Consider the following 10,262-nt stretch of genomic DNA (forward strand, 5'->3'; position numbering starts at 1 on the left):
GATGTTAATCATTATATATCAATATTTAATACAAATATGAATATATAATATATTCATATTATGCAAGTATGTCTATATTAATTATTATCTATTAATATAATATGTATACAAAGCTGCTTTCAGTTGTCCCACAGATCACTGATGCACTGTTCAATTTTACGTTTCTTTTTTCTCTCCAAATTTCATTTTGAATATTTTCTTCAATCTCACTAATTTGCTAAGTTTAATTTGCTATTAATCTCACCCAGTGTATATTTTATCTCAGACATTGTAGGTTTAATCTCTAGATTTGGGTTTTTAAAAATATCTTCTGGTAGTGCACCTGGCAGTCCCACGGATCTGTCTCTTGCTTCAGCAGTATTTGGATGGAACAGATCCGGGGATGCCCCTTCTACCAGCCTCCAACCACCCCTCCAAACTTTTTTCTAGTTGCAACTTTTGGAGCCATCTTCTCGGCCACCCTCTGCCTCTGGATCCAGCCAATACCCTATTTTGAGCTTAGTTCCTTATGACAGATCAACCATGAGCTCCCAGATTTGTCAGAATTATTCCACTGAGGTGGAGGCTGCTGACAACCAACAGCCTGGTCAACGTGCATGTGCGGGCCTCCTACATCTACCTCTCTCTGGGCTTTTATTTTGACTGCAAAGATGTGGCTCTGGAGGGCGTGGGCCCCTTCCTCTACAAGTTGGCTGAGGAGAAATGAGAGGGCGCTGAGCATCTCTTGAAGATGCAAAACCATGGTGGCGGCAGTGCCCTCTTCCAGGATGTGTAGAAGCCATCCTAAGATGAGTGAGGTAAAACCCTGGATGCCATGGAAGCTGCCCTGGTTCTGGAGAAGAACCTGAACCAGGCCCTTTTGGCTCTACATGTTCTGGGTTCTGCCCATGCAGACCCCCATCTCTGTGACTTCCTAGAGAACCGCTTCCTGGGTGAGGAGGTGAAACTCATCAAGAAGATGGACAATCACCTGTCTAACCTTCGCAGCGTGGCTGACACCCAGGCAGGGCTGGGTGAGTATCTCTTTGAAAGGCTCACCCTCAAGTATGACTAACAGCCTCTGGAGCACAGCAGCCTTTCATGGGCCCCTCGGGCATTCCCCTCCCCCCCCCCGCCCCCGTGCCAGGACTTCTGCCTGAGCCACTCCCTAAAGCCACTACACATCTTTTTAACCACCCTGGAGCCTTCTCCCAACCACGGACCAAATGGAAACAATAAAGCCTCTTGCAGCTGCTGGTAAAAAAAATCTTCCATGTTTCTACATAACGTTTGGAACATATGGAAAATACCATCTAGGGGCGCCTGGGTGGCTCAGTTGGTTAAGTGACTGCCTTCGGCTCAGGTCATGATCCTGGAGTCCCTGGATCGAGTCCCGCATCGGGCTCCCTGCTCCACGGGGAGCCTGCTTCTTCCTCTGACCCTCCCCCCTCTCATGTGCTCTCTCTCCGTCTCTCATTGTTGCTCTCTCAGATACATACATAAATAAAAATCTTTAAAAAAAAAAGAAAAGAAAATACCTTTTAATACCGTCTGCTAATTCCACATCTATACCAGGTCTGGATTAACTTCAACTGATTGTTGTTTCTGCATAGTAGTGCATATTTTCTTGCTTCTTTGTATACATGGTCGTGTTTGATTGGATGACCGACATTGTGAACTTTACCTTGTTGGGTGATAGATATTTTGGGATTTTTGTAAATATTCTTCAACATTGTTCTGAAATACACTTAAGTTACTTGGAAATCATTTGATCCTTTTGGGCCTTACATTTAAGAGGTTATAGAATAAACCAGAATAGTGTTTAGTTCAGGGGTAATAATCATTCTCCATTGTCGAGGCAATACCCTTCTGAGGATTCTACAAATGCTGTAAGCAGGAGGGACAGAGAGAGAGGGAGAAAGAGAATCTCCAGCAGTCTCCATGCCTAGTGCGGAGCCTGACACAGGGCTCTATCTCATGATCCTGAGATCATGACCTGGGCTGAAATCAAGAGTGAGAGGCTTAACGGACTGAGCGCCCCAGGCTCCCTACCTCCCATAAATTCTACATCCTAAATATTTACCTGTCTCCGTCACTACTTCCCAATCACCTCTCCCTATAGACTACGGCAAGCGTCTCACCCTAACTATCCCCACACCTAATCCTTTTCTCTCACAACACAGCCAGAGAGGTTTTTCTAAAATGAAAAACAAACCATGCCTCTCTTCTGGCCTCTCACTGCTCTTAGGATAAAGCTCACAGTCCATATTGAAGACTCAAGGCCCTTCTTGGTGTGGTCCCCACCCTGCTTGCTCTCTTGAATCTTTTGGGAAACCATTCCTGCCTTTGCCTCCTGGCTCCATTCCTACTCTTTCATCCCGGGGCTTCCTGCTGGAACACTTCTAATGATTTTTCACTCAGTTAATGCCTGATTCTTCATTAAGTTCCCAGTTTCAATACCACTTCCTCAGAGAAGGCTTTCCTGACCACCTATGTCCCTCCCCACGACTCAGGTGCTGTTCCTGCCATGCACTCTCATATTTCTTCGCTTCAGTGATCATAGGACTTATCTCACCATATTATGAATTGTCTTTCCCCATCCCAACTGCTGTGCCTATTTCCCATGGTATCCCAGCACCTACCCCAATGTTTGGTTCTAAAAAGAACAAATGTTCATCCTCCATAACATATTGCAGTTCTGCTCCTTCCGTCCCAATCCCAGAGCACCATCCTAGGCCACGCCCCTGCAACCCTGGATTCCTGAAAAAGCCTCAGATCAGCCTCCCTGCCCGAGGGTCTCCTTCATCTAATCCACTTGCTGCTGCTCGCAGCAGCAAGAACCATTGTCCTCAAGCATCATTTTGATCATATCACTCTCCTTCTTAGAAGCCTACAATAGCTCCAATTGCCTCTTGAATTAAATTAAAACTCCTAATCATGGGTCTCAAGGGTCTCTACCAATTAGCTGCCTCCCTTCCCCCACACCTAGCTGCTGTCATCTTTCCACAGGCCCTCCAGCATGGCTTCCCCTGCTGCCCTGCGAATCTGCGCCATGCCCACCTCCCCCCCTAAGCTAGCCCCTGTGGCACTCTCTCCTCCTTTCTTAGCTTCTCTTTTTCTTTCAGCCATATCATATCCCTTCCTGCACTGAAAAAATATGGCTCAATAATCATTTTCCTCATGGTTGTTTCCTAAATCATCTCCATGTGGCTTTGTCCTTTCTAGCATAGCCTGTTTTCAGGTGTGTAGAATATCTGTGCTTATAGGTATGTTGTTAGTGTCCCATGCCCTACAGCTTCTGCTAACTTATTTTTGGTAGCGTCTTCCCTGTTAGGGTCCAGCAACTCCAAGGACAGGGATGATGTCTTTTCATCCCTTGTAACTCCCTGTGATCCTCAGGCATGTTCTGTGCCTGAGGTCCTTGTTTACCTTTGCAACAGAGATGGAGGGGAGACTGGAAAGTGGGAATTCCCTAAAAGAAACTTGTTTTCCTTCAGATTTGCCAAACCAGGCCCTAGTCAGTCTGACAGGTGCAGCCCCAGCTAAGCAGCAGATAGTTTGTGCTCAGCATCCCTGTCATGGGGGTGGGGGGATGTGTTGGTGGATCTTAGTGTGGTGGTGAGGAACAGGGACAAAGACAAACCTTTCTGATTGTCCGCCCTATGCCAAACACTGTGGTGGGGGCTTTATGTATAGTATTTCATGACTGCCTCCCAATAACCTGACAAATTACAAATGATTATTCCTGACGTACACATACCCTAGGAAGTCGGAGAGGTGAGTATAATCTGCCTGGTCACTGATTCAGGTCTTCCTGATCCAAAACACATGCTCCTGTCTTTATACCAAGGAAGACATGTTTCTGGATAAGTAGACCTTCTAGCAGAGTGCCCCAAATCTAAACCATAATTGGAGTATTCACTCTGACACTGTTGTGTCCACCAACATATAGACAACATATACAATGTTGTCTACCACTTTACGTCTGAAGAAGATGCTCATCAAGGCTGAACCACATGGCTCTGCTCACGCTTGTTTACTTGTGTAGCCCTTGTGAAATAAGATTCTTCCCATAAATGATGGCTTTTTAAATTTTAGTCAAAGATTCCTTTAAGAATTTGATGAAAGACATGGACTCTCTCCCCAGAAAAAATATATGAACATGTAACTTTTGTACAATATCAGAGTGTTCACAGACACATCTTACTTCCAGCCATAGGTTTATCTAGACCTCAGGCCTGCAGAGAGAACTGCATACTCTCCTTATGCCTTTCCTATTTTACTGCTCCAGACCTACTCAAGGTAAATGTGTGAGGATTCTGTGCCAATATTATTTATGTACATGTTTCAAATGATTGCTCCGTAAGTCTTGACTTATTCAAAGATGCAAAAGCTAGCTTCAGCATGGAGACCTATGAGAAAACCTAGGGACTGAAAAGAATTTAGAGAAGGGGCTTTTGGGAAAATAAGTTTCATGACCCTTCACAAGACAGGTTGTGCATATATTAATCTATGGTCCCTACTGGTAGGTTTTAATCACATCTTTATTTCCAGGTGGGCTTTCACTGTGATTGTAGACAACACTATCCTTCCATCTCAGCTTAATTGTTTGAAGCTCGCACCAGACTCTGCTCTATCTACAAGGGGAAGCTCCTTCCCAAACAGTAAATTCATTTTCCTGGGAAACTCTTCCCTTTGTAGTTGAGGGGAAAGGAAAAAACTGGTGGTTTTGGGGAAGCTTTTTGAGGCTGAAGAGTGACATCTCTTGGTGGAGAGATGGAAGGGACTTTTAATTAGGCCACTGTTCCCAGGGACGTTTTGGAAAATGAGTGTTCATGGCCTCCCAGTGTCCATGAACCCCTTAAAGTCATATGAGAAATTTGGGGTGTAAAATGTGTATTTTTTCTGAAAAAACAATGGTTCAGGGCTTTCGTCAGATTCTCAAAGGGTTCTTTGCTCATGAAAGTTCAAGTACACTGGGTTGGGCCTGTATTTTCTGTGTTTGAAGTCAGAAGATGACCTGCAGCAGAACCACTGTGGAGTGCTTGTTAAAAAGTCAGATTCCAGGGCCCGCATCCCCAATTTTCTGAATTAGAATCTCTAGGGGTATGACCTGGACTCTGAATCTTTACAACTTCCCCAGGTGATTTGGTTAAATTTCTGAATATGCTAGGAGGTTTTAATGTTTGATATCACCCTTTAGAATAAGGCCAACAATTACAGTGTAGGGAAATACTTATATTTACCCAAAGAGGCCTGGGTTCAAATCCCAGCTCAGCTACTCACTAGATGTGTCAGCTTGGCAAATGATGAATGTCTCTGAACCTTAGTTCCCCCACCTGTAAATATGAGGCTAATTTATTGTCTTAAGATAATATTGCTTAATACATAGTAAGAGTCCAAAAAGTATTATTTACTGCTCATAGCTTCTTCTTAAATATTGAGTATTCTTCTCAAGCTCTCTAGGTCTAATGTTTATTTTTTTACATGCTCTATGAGGCTTTTTTCATAAAAGTATTGTCAATAAACAAAACAAAACAGGTTAATTACTTTCTACAACATATAGCCATGTATAAAGGGGTTTTGTTATGCCATCAAATATGCCTGAACTGTAAACTATAAATTGAAATTTTCTTTGCCTCAACTTAACAGACAAATTAGCAATATTCTTATTTTGCAGGCTCTAACACACTGCAACTCTCTCTGTGGACTCATGGTGATTTTAGAAAATGGAAAGCATACATGTCGGAATTTACCAACAAGGACAAAGTCTTCCATGCTTAATAGTCACATTATTGAGAAGGTTTGGTTTTATTGAGAATCCACTCACTAGTGCATCTCCAGAAGCAAACAGCAAAAAGGAGGAGAGAAGAAATTCCTCTTGTTGTACAAGTTCTAAAATCCTCTGTTTGGTAAGAACACCTCCTGCCCCCAGGCCCATTCCACCTCCTTTCCCCCCCAACCCCCGCCAGGAACGTTGGATTGTTTCAAGCAAATTCCTTCTGATTTTGTAGCTCTGTCCTACTACAGTTGTATGTCTTTTATCACTGGAAAATAATTTACACAAATAACCGTTTTTACATACCAGTGAACATCCCCCCACCCCACTCACAATGTAAGCAGGGATAATGTCTAAATAAAAACAACAATCCCTTCTAATTCATTTTCACAAAGAGTAACCAAAGTTCTCATTTGATCAATAAAGAATCTCAGAATTTGTCCCTGGTGCCGTTTTTTTGAAGCTAGACATTTACTTCAGTCACTGGTGGAAGAAGACTTGTTTGTTTGGAGCATAAGAAATTGTGACTCTGTGGAGAACTGGTATCCAACAGCATTAAACTCACCAGTTGATCAATCTTAAATTATCAAAACAGTTCTTAAGGATCAGCTTAGGTTTTGTATTCTTTGATTGCCATCTGCTGGTGGTTCTCCATACTAGAAAGTAAAAGTGCTCAGGAAGATTGCAACAACCTGGTTGCTGCTTGATTTTAGCAGTTCTTGCCATGGCAGAGAGAACGACGTTTTTAATGTCCCATGAAGACCATGATGACACCAGAGAGCCATGCCAAAGTTCTAGAAAAATGTCTCTCAGAGACATTCCTGGTGTAGCTGTATCCTGGGAAGATGGTTGCACAGCTACTAGGCATCTCTGTAGGGCCAACTGGTCATTCTTTTTTAAAAAATACACTTTATTTTTTAGAGCAGTTTTAGGTTCACAGCAAATTGAATAGAGAGTACGGAGATTTCCCATATATCCCCGGCACCCACACATGCACAGCTCCTACTATAAACATCTAGCACCAGAGTAGTCCCTTTGTTAGAGTTGATGAACCTGCGTTGACATCTCATTATCACCCAGAGTCCATAGTTTACATTAGGGTTCACTCTTTGTGTTGTTTAGCCTATGAATTTTGACAAATGTATAATGACATGTATCCACTGTTATAGTATCATACAGCATAGTTTCACCACCCTAAAAATCCTCTGTGCTCTGCCTACTAATCCCTCCCTAGCCCCTGGCAACCATGGATCTTTTTACGGTCTCCATAGTTTTGCCTTTTCCAGAATGCCATATAGTTGGAATAATATGGAACATAGCCTTTTCAGATTTACTTCTTGCACTTAGTAATATGCATCTAAGTTTCTTCCTTGTCTTTTCACGGCTTGATAGCTCATTTCCTTTCAGCATTAAATAATATTCTGTCATCTGGATGTAGCACAGTTTATCTATCCACCTACTGAAAGGCATCTTGGTTGCTTCCAAGTTTTGACACTTATGAGTACAGCTGCTTTAGGCATTCATGTACAGATTTTTGTGTGGACATAAGTTTTCAACTTCTTTGGGTAAATACCAAGGAGTGCAATTGCTGGCGGGTATGGTAAGACGTGCTCATTTTTAAAAGGACTAAGTGGGCAGAGCCAGACATGAACATCTATAACAAGAATGCTTTTCTAACCTTCAGTCCCTGGGCCCATGGTGGGCTTCAGGTGTTCAGGAATCCTGCCAAACTCATACACAAGCTGTTGGGTAATGTGTGTTTTTTGGGGAGATGTTTTACTATTTTCATCAGATGCTCAAAGTTGGCTCTGGTTCAAGAAACACAGCTCCCTGGAAACTCTGAAAGGAGTATACTTGAGCTGGAATTAGAAAATAAGAAAACTGACATTCCTGGGGACCTTAACATGTGCCTGATACTCGTAGACAGCCCCCACATTAAAACAACACCAACAACAACAACATAATGCTAAAAACAACAGCTGGGATTTATTGAGAATCCACCAAGTTAAATAGTTTATCTTTATAACTGTATCTCTAAACTTACAACAACCGCATGCTTACAAAATATTTGCATTTTGTAAAAATGACCAGGGATCAGAAATACTGCATTGCTCGTTTGTACAGCTAAACATGAGGCTGAAACTCAAATGCAGACCAATTTAGACTCCATTCTCCAATAACAAAGACAATAAAACAAAACTTCTGCCTCCAATGGCTTCCATGAGAGAAGACAGAGCTGCACACCATCTGTGGTGAGGAATAGAGACTCCCAAAGAGGAGGAGGAAATATCTGAGCTAAGTTTTGAAGGGCAACAAAGACTCAGCTAGGCAGAGGAGATGGGGCAGAGATGGAATTCTAAGAAGGAAACAGCACATTTCACGGCATAGAACATGAGAAAGAGGCTGATTGAAAGTTCCAGAGCTGGTGCTATGATGCTCAGAAAGAATGAATCCTTGCCAGCTCTTGGAGCAATTAGGACAAAGACTAATCATCTCTGGTCTTAAAAAGAAGAAATTCCCAAAGTGAATTTAAAATAGATAAATTGGACTTCATCAGAGTTATAAATGTTTGTACTTCAAAAGGCACCATCAAAAAAAATGAAAAAACAACCCACAGAATGGGAGAAAATACTTTTAACTCCCATATCTAATATGGGACTTTCATCAGAGTATATAAAGAACTTTTACAACATAAGAATAAAAAGACAAATAACTCAATTTTTTTAAAAAAGATTTTATTTGTTTATTTGACAGAGAGATAGAGAGAGCCCGAGAGCACAAGTGGGGGAAATGGCAGAGGGTGAGGGAGAAGCAGGCTCCCCGCTGAGCAGGAAGCCTGACACAGGACTCGCTCCCAGGCCCCTGGGATCATGACCTGAGCTGAAGGCAGACACTTAACCGACTGAGCCACCCAGGTGCCCCAAAACCTGATTTTTTTAAAGGGCAAAGGTTTTGGATAGACACATCTCTAAAGAGGACATAGAAATGGCCAATAAGCCTATGATGAGATGATCAACATCATTAGTCATTAGGCACCTGCAAGTCAAAACTACAATTCGATACCACTCAAGCCCACTAGAATGGCTAAAATAAAAAAGATAGATGATAACAAATTGTTGATGAGGATGTGAAGAAATTGTGACCCTCATACTGGGTCACTACCATCCAATGCTGGTGGGAGTGTAAATGGTGCAGCCACTTTGGAAAACAGTCTGGCAGTTCCTCAAAATGTTAAACATAGTTACTAGATGACCTAGCAGTTCAGCTCCTAGGTACATACCCGAGAGAACGGAAAGCATACCTCCATACAAAAAACTTGTCCATGAGCGCTCATAGCAGCATTATTCGTAACAACCCAAATGTCTGTCAACCAATGATTGGATAAACAAAACGTGGAATGGCCATATTCTGGAATATTATTTAGCCATAAAAAGGAATGAAATACGGATGCATGCTACAATGTGGATGAACCTTGAAAACACTGTACAAATTGAAAGAAGCCAGTCATAAAAGACCACGTTATATAATTGTGTTTATATGAAGTATGCAGGATGGGCAAATTCACAGACACAGAAAGGAGGTTATAGTGGTTGCCACAGGCTGCGGGGAGATGAGGGAGAATACCAGTGGCTGCTACTGGATACAGGATTTCTTTTTGGGGTGATGGCAAGTTCTGAAATTAGATAGTGATGCTGGTTGCACAACTCCGTGACTATGTGAAAACCACTGAATTGTACACTTTAATAGGATAAATGTTATGGTGTGTGAATTATATCTCAAGAAAGCTGTTGTTCCAGAAGGGTGTGGGCAGCAGGGATGGGGGGTGCAGGGGGCAGGGAGGGAATCTTTCCTGAAGCAGAGTTGTCCTATGCATGGAGCTGTATCAGAAAGGGCAAAGTGAGAGGGGCCTTAGAGAATGACAACAATAACAATTATAACCCCTCACTTCATTCACTGAACAAGTAGTTGTTGACGACCTACTACAGTTTAGATGCTGGGGATACAGAGAAACAGAAAACATCTCTGTCTACATGGAGATTCTATTCTAATGAGGAGACAGGCAGTAAGCAAATAAGTCAGTGTGATCTCAGATAGTGCTAAGTGTTACTCAGAAAAAGGAGGGACTATTGTAGATGAGAGGCCCGGGAAGGCCTTTAGGGGGTGACACATGCACAGAGACCTGAACAAAGTGAATTTTGTCAGTATTTCTCCAATGCGGCACTGAGTTTAGATGTGCATGTTACTTGATCCTCTTAACAACAGATAGGGTAGATACTACTATTATCCCCATTTTACTGATGAGAAAATTGAAGTAGAGCAAGATGGAGCTGGTGTTCATACCCAGGTTTGTCCTTTTATAGCACTTTATAACTTTTAAAGCTCTTTCATGCAAATGGAATAATATATGCAGAAGTGCTTTGTGGATGATAAGGTACTATGCAAATGTAAGTAATTATAACTATTTTAATGTAATCTGGTTCGACCTCCATGGCATGCATCCTTG

General features: G+C 42.3%; 1 pseudogene; it reads left to right on the plus strand.

Annotated features, from left to right (window-relative positions):
• Positions 1–306: 306 nt before the first annotated feature.
• On the plus strand, positions 307–1,054 carry LOC114210025 (ferritin light chain pseudogene; annotated as a pseudogene).
• Positions 1,055–10,262: the final 9,208 nt, after the last annotated feature.

This window comes from Eumetopias jubatus, unplaced genomic scaffold (genome assembly GCF_037043125.1).
Source record: "Eumetopias jubatus isolate StellerSeaLion01/CBP00866 unplaced genomic scaffold, mEumJub1_p1.0 scaffold_6, whole genome shotgun sequence".
NCBI lineage: Eukaryota > Metazoa > Chordata > Mammalia > Carnivora > Otariidae > Eumetopias > Eumetopias jubatus.